Source organism: Dermacentor andersoni, chromosome 8 (genome assembly GCF_023375885.2).
Source record: "Dermacentor andersoni chromosome 8, qqDerAnde1_hic_scaffold, whole genome shotgun sequence".
NCBI lineage: Eukaryota > Metazoa > Arthropoda > Arachnida > Ixodida > Ixodidae > Dermacentor > Dermacentor andersoni.
The window spans coordinates 44874882-44880881 of NC_092821.1; the positions used below are offsets into that span (position 1 = coordinate 44874882).

Sequence of the window (6000 nt, forward strand, 5' to 3'; positions counted from 1 at the left end):
ACTTTACGATCAGCTTCTTTTCCTGGGCCACGCCACCACCAAATTTGGAGTCTACCCCAACCCGTAGAAAGCAGCTGCCATCGCAAAGTTCCACCAGCCCACCAACAAGAAGGCAGTGCGTAGATTCCTTGGCATTTGTGAAAACTTTTCACGCATCGCAGTCCCGCTGACGCATCTAACTTAATGTGATGTCGAGGTAAGTGGGAAACGCGGCAGGCTAACGCATTTCATGAACTAAAACGGCGCATGCAGTCGCCACCGGTACTTGCACACTTTGAGGAGGACGCTGATACAGAAATGCTCACTGACGCCAGTAACCTAGTCCTCGGTGCCGCCCTAGTCCATAGGAATGGCAGACTTGAATGGGTGATAGCTTACGCTAGCCGGTCGCTGTCAAAAGTAGAAAGCAATTATTCTAGGACAGAAAACGAATGCGTCGTCAAATGACGGCGAGGCATTCGTCTCTGTCCTTTCCTATATGCCAATTCCTTCCTTCCCTATATGCTAGGGCGTTCAAAGTTTTCAGCTACCATGACGCGATGTGTTGGCTAGCGAATTTATAGGAGCCTTCTAGACTCCGCGCGCAGTGGAGCCTCAGACCGATGCCCACTGCCTGTCACGCGCCCCCATTGACCCGCCGCCGCAAGATAACGATGATGACGGCTTCTTCCTAGGAATAATAAGCGTGCAAGACTTCGCTGAACAGCAGCGAGCAGACCGGCATCTAAAAACGCCTCGTGGAGTATTTGGAAAGAAGCACTGACGTTGTCACTAAGGCATTGATGCGGGAATCGTCATCGGTTTCGCTTCAAAACAACTTGCTCTTAAAAAAAACTACCCACCCGTCTACGCCAACTGCTTTCTTGTTCCCTCAGCACTCCGTCCAGTGATACTGCACGCCCTACATGAACATCCGATTCCTGGGCGCCTCGGACTCTCCTGGACGCTATCGAGAATACAGGAAGGGTATTACTGGTCGCGCCTGACCCCAGACGTCTGACCGCAGACAATTCACATCTTACGTGAATACGTGCCGACACTGTAAGCGGCGCAATACAGCACCGAAACGGCCAACGGGATTAGTAGAGCCCGTCGCGCCTCCTTGCCGACCATTTGAGCGGATGGATTTGTTGGGACCCTCTCCGACGTTAACATCAGAAAATAAGTGCATCGTCGTAGTGACGGAGAACCTCCGCCGCTTCGCTGAAACAAAAGCTCTGCCGTAATGTCGTGCAGCTCAAGTGGCGAAATTCTTCGTGGAGCACATCCTGCGGTGAAATGGCGCTACAGAATCCCTCATCACCGACAGAGGAACGGCCTTTAAACCGGAGATCACCCAAGCCATTCTGTAATAGAGCGAGACAAGCCACAGGAGGACAACTGCCGACCACCCATAGACGAATGGTCTTGCGGAGAGGCTGGATAACACTCTCGCCGATACGCTTGCAATCTACGTCGACGTCGGACACAATACCTGGGATGCCGTCCTGCCATACGTAATCTTTGCTTACAACATGGTGGTGCAAGAAAAAACACGGATCACGCTGTCCAAGCTTGTTTGCGGCAGGGACCGGGCGACGACTATCGACGCTACGCTGTCGCAGGTCACCGACGAAGCGAATCATGACGTCACCACCTATCGCCTGCGCGCCGAAGAAGCCTGACAGTTCACCCACCTACGCATCAAGATCCACGATAGGACAGACAGCCGACACTACCACCTTCGGCGACGCTACGTCCAGTACTAGCCTGGCGTCCCTGTTTGGGTTGGGACCCCAATACACCAACGAGGACTTAGCGACAAGCCTTTAAGCCACTATTTCGGACCCTACAAGATCATCCTACGCATTGGCGAACTCGACTAGGAGGTAGTGCCAGACGACATTCACTATCATTTCGCTATAATTTCATTACTAATTTGGACTTTGTTTCTTCGTTGTTTTGTTACTTTTGTTCAATAAGTGTGCTTTTGTGTTCGGCTCTCCTGTTATGCTTGTAGATTCGGGATGATGCTTTTTGAGAGGGTGCATTGACACGTGGACTTGTTTATCTTTACGGGTGAGAAATTTTCACCATCTAACAAATGTTGTAGCTCAGCGCTGGATGCAGCCACATGTATCGGAAGTTCCTCGAAGCTTATCGATGGTTCTGTTGTCACCGGAGCTTGGGCAATCTGATTGCATGTGTGACGTGAATTGTGTAGAACTTTCTGGAAGACACGCACGCACCACCGATTACTCTTGAACCTTCGATGATTCTTATATAAAGGCCGACGCACTTGAGCGGCCGATCAAATTTTGACGATCGCCGACTGTGTTCGCCGCGATCGTTACCCTTTGAGTGTAGATTGTTTTTCTGAGCACAGGTTCACCCATAAAGAGTTAGTTTAGCCATTCGCAGTTTTTTACTGTGTTCTTCACCGTCACTACTACGTGACAACATAGATCTGTGAGTAGGTGTGTGCGTGTGCTTATGCGTGTCTGTGTGTTATCATGCGGGAATTCTTCGCTTCGCTCGTGAGGTGTATTTTATTTTAGAGCATCCCTGTCGTTCAAGCAGCCCACATGATTTTCGTAATAATGATGGCACGTGATTTTATTCGCCAGTTTTTATGTCGCCGTATTGACGTCTGGCTTCATATAATAGGCAGGATTGCCATCCGTCGTAGGCATAGGTTGGTTCACACTGTGATCTCCAGAATGATCCAAACCATGGGCACAGACGCTCGGTCACTTCGACCTCGTGCTCAATTGACACTATAAGCTATCTAATAAAAGGACGAGGCTAACAGCAGGGAAGACGACAGCAAATTGTACAACATCAACCAGTTTTGACCATTAGAACCGCCTAGGCGTTTCTTCATTCTTTTATGTCGCATTAAGAATCCTAGCCTCAAAGCGTTGGAAAATGTTCAACTGCAGCGTTATGGGCAATAGAAAGCTCATACTAGAAAAATAATATACGACAGAAGTGCTGAAAATCCAGCAATGACAAACTTGAGAGTTGCCAGGGAGGGACACTACCCTTCTATTTGCTAGCATCCAATGGAGCATCCTGAGGAGTTTGAAAATTCAGGCTATTGAGCGCACACAGACACAGCCTATCACGCATCATGTAGAAGTTGGCCACACAGCACTAATGCTACTGCCTTGCACATCAGCGCACGCTCAATATAATCATGCACATAAACAGCTCAATGCACTTGACGATGCAAACTAGATTGCGCTACAAAGCCATCAGTTGTGGCATCTGGCGAATCAGTCGCAATATCCCATTCCAACGCTTAACCAAGTCAGCTCGAGTGGCGCAGGTGACATAATTATTTTCGTTAGATTGCTACACGGCTATGGTAGAAATTTCTTCTTACGTCATCTGCGATGGCTGCTTACGTTTTGTGAATTGACTTACGCTTACTGTTAACGGAAGTACTGAAGTTCGTCCCTATGCTATGTGTACATATAAGAATGTTTTTGACTATAGTGCTCGACTTTGCAGCGGCGGGCATCGCAAGCTTCCCAAACTTACGAACTGTATTAGCTTCGCGAATACGCCTTTTTGTAAGATTTTTCTGCCGCCACGATTTATAAGTAAGTTTTCCAAGTGAATTCCGCTCTTTAAGCGCGAACAGAGCATGTGCCTCCATTACGAAGAGGTGCCCACACCAAACCCTACCTCCGCCGCAGTCAATCTTTACGTGCCATTCATGAAGTATACATTTATGGAAGGAATCACTCAATGTTTTAGAGTTGTGTCTTTTTAACTCCTGATCATTTCTATTGACTTGGAAGCTTGGGGTTTATCAGGATGAACTGAAAAACGACAGAGCGCAAGAAACGCACGGACACGCGTGTCGCTCTCTCGTGTCCTTGTCTTTTTTGCTCTGTGTCCTTTTTCCAATGATCATTTGTGTTATAGCCTCAGATACCACATTAAATGGCTCTCCTGTCATTCGCCGCACTCCAAGTTACTTCGACATGACATTCCTAAGCTCTGCTTGAGATCTGCTCGCAAGAAGTGGTGCCCACATGTCATGCGCAAAAGTTTCAACGATCAGGTAGGCCGCTTGTTCTTGCCCGGCTTCCCTTGCACCGTTTGCACAACAATCACGGAAGTGCTCCTGCAGGAATCAAGAAGAGCCCAGATTAAGTAGCCTGGACTGCTCCAAAGCAGGAGTTCGCCCGAAGTGTGCCTCATAAGCATTCGACTTCCCACAATAAGTAGAACATATTGGTTAAATAGAATCTGGGAGTTGTTTCTTTATTTTTGTTTTTGCTCCGCGCAAGTTTTCTGGCCTGTATGCCCAATATATTTCCCTGATGGTCACGGTGTTTCTTGCAAAAAACGCCCTCAGGCATCTGAGAAATGCACAATGGCTATCGTTTATGAAATGCCGCTGCTTGTTGAAAGTAATATATTGGGCAAACTGTCCGCTGCATTAATGATCGTGCTAGGGAGCATGAGCTTTCGTTAAGTAAAACGGCATTGCGCATTTGCCGGCGCATTGTCGAGTTTGGATGAGCGCTCCGCCGGTTCAGGTGGGCAAGATTCTGGGAATAAGGAAGAATTCCATTGCCAGAGAGTTGTTAAGAGCGTTTCGTAAACCCCGGGAATGAACGCAGGAGTTTGGGAAACTTCTATTTATTTTTCTAGCTGCGAGGATAGGCTCGTGCGTGGCATGTTGCAGTGAAGTACTCATTATGCTCGTATTTCAATGGGTCTGTTTGTTTCTTGCCTAATTTTGCATTTGTTGAATAGTTCTGCTGAAGTTCTTGACTTCACCTAAACTGTGGTAAATGTTAGCGCTTGTCTGTGTCGAGTACTCTGGTTCTTGTCTGTATTTCTTGCACCACCAGTTTTTTTAAGCATCAATATAAAGATTGTTCCCGTCTCCTCGATCTGATGGCCGGATAAATGCAAATTTCACCTTGTCACCGGCACTACGAACTCCGACATAGGTTGAATTTACCCGCTTCAAGCAACTCAGGCACGACAGTTACTGGGCAGTGCACTCTGCGGTTCATGAGAAGACTAACGTCGACCTTTGATGACGTGATAATCTATTGGTTGCTCGACTTCACTTTTTAAGTCATGTCGAAGATTAAATTTTGTGGTAGCTTCTGAGTAAAGTACTTTTCAGGCCTGCTGAGATTGCGTCATTTTTGCGTTGTTTTCGCACAGTTATCAGATGAATAGTTGCATGGTGAATTTTGCTGCCACATTCACTCAAACAGGTTAAAATACACATGATGTAAATTCGCCAGTTCCGAAAGCATGCGCGCCTTTTCATTGGCCGGTTTCATTTCTGCTTAAAATGTTTGTTGAGATTGTTTGCGGGCTTACCTTTTCCTCGACAGTATAGTAGGTCGTATTATGGCGATGTGTAGGTACATTATTGTCGCGTTTTAAAGTAGACCAGCAAATGTGATTGTTTCCTCTTAATACGCCATTTACGCCTTCGACTAGAAATAATGTGTCGCTTCCGTTCAGCAACTGCAAAAAAAATCTACATATTATAAAAGGATCTGAGCATGTATGTATGAGCGCATTGAGATAAAACATTATCACACCACTTTGTTCAATATTGCAGGTGTTATGCTTAATTGCTGGGTGGTAGGTGTCGCCAAAACTACTCGGTACGTTTGGCAGAAAAAAAGTGCAATTACCTCTACGCATACCCTTATGCAAGTGCTTTCATCAAGCTAGCGATGTATTTTTTTTTCATCAAAAATCAGTCTTATTGCACCTGTTCAGTTCCTGAAGAACATCATTCTATCGGAAATATTACGATTGTTATCGCTTTGGATTATCAGCGTTGTCGAACATCATATTATTCATGCTGTTATTTTATGCTATTATTTTTGTTTACATTTTTTGCTACTCATAGTTCTTTTTCACATATTTCGAAGTCTCACAGACCTTCTGATGAGGCAGAGCCCTAGTGCACATGATCATTGTTTTCTATGAGGGCTTTTTCTCGTAGCTTGGGAATTCATTTTTCAT

The 6000-nt window shown here is 46.2% G+C and overlaps 1 long non-coding RNA gene across 1 annotated transcript in view; it reads right to left on the reverse strand.

Annotated features, from left to right (window-relative positions):
• LOC126526395 (uncharacterized) overlaps positions 1-5512 on the reverse strand; it is a 44808-nt gene extending 39296 nt beyond the window's left edge. The window contains exon 1 of the long non-coding RNA XR_008611389.1: positions 5341-5512. This is a non-coding gene — a long non-coding RNA (uncharacterized lncRNA). The remainder of the gene's footprint in view (positions 1-5340) is intronic.
• Between the last annotated feature and the right edge of the window lie 488 nt (positions 5513-6000).